The 625-nt window shown below is 40.8% G+C and overlaps 1 pseudogene; it reads left to right on the forward strand.

The window, feature by feature from the left end:
• Nucleotides 1–122: 122 nt before the first annotated feature.
• On the forward strand, nucleotides 123–241 carry LOC120618061 (uncharacterized; annotated as a pseudogene).
• The last annotated feature ends 384 nt before the right edge of the window (nucleotides 242–625 follow it).

Here is a 625-nt window from a genome sequence, read left to right on the forward strand (position 1 = left end):
TAGTTTTGGAGAGGCTGAACAGGACCCAGAGTAATTGGGACTTCTCCTGCTATACAGCCCACTTCACATCTCCCCCACAACCCCAACCTCTAAGAAATTGTTAAAATACTCATCACTGGTCTACCTATGGCCATGTCACCCTGAACAAGCCCGATCCCATCTGATCTTGGTGGATAAGCAGGGTCGGGCCTGGTTAGCACTTAGGTGGGAGACCACCTAGGAAGACCAGGTGCTGTAGGCATAAAAAAATAAAATAAAAAATAAGACATAGTAAGCTGACAAGGTCCTTGCAATCTGTGAGGTCAATCAAGGGTTGCCTCGCCTAAAAATAAATAAATAAATAAACAAACAAACAAACAAACAAACAAACAAACAAATAAGTAAGTAAGTAAACAAACACTCATCACTGTCTATCACTTTTCTGCTTTGAATTTCTCTGTTGTCTGCATTCACCTTTTAATGTAATAGCATCGATTAGCAACTATTGCAAAAAGCAGTGCTATTGGTGCCAATCAATGCCTTATGGGGTCTCCATGATATTTTAAAAAAATCCACGATGGATTCCTAAGCTCTCCCCACCCTTCTTTCCTCCATATGTATAGCCAAGTGAGTGACTACTTACATG

Source organism: Pteropus medius, unplaced genomic scaffold, assembly GCF_902729225.1.
Source record: "Pteropus medius unplaced genomic scaffold, Ma_sr-lr_union100, whole genome shotgun sequence".
Lineage (NCBI taxonomy): Eukaryota > Metazoa > Chordata > Mammalia > Chiroptera > Pteropodidae > Pteropus > Pteropus medius.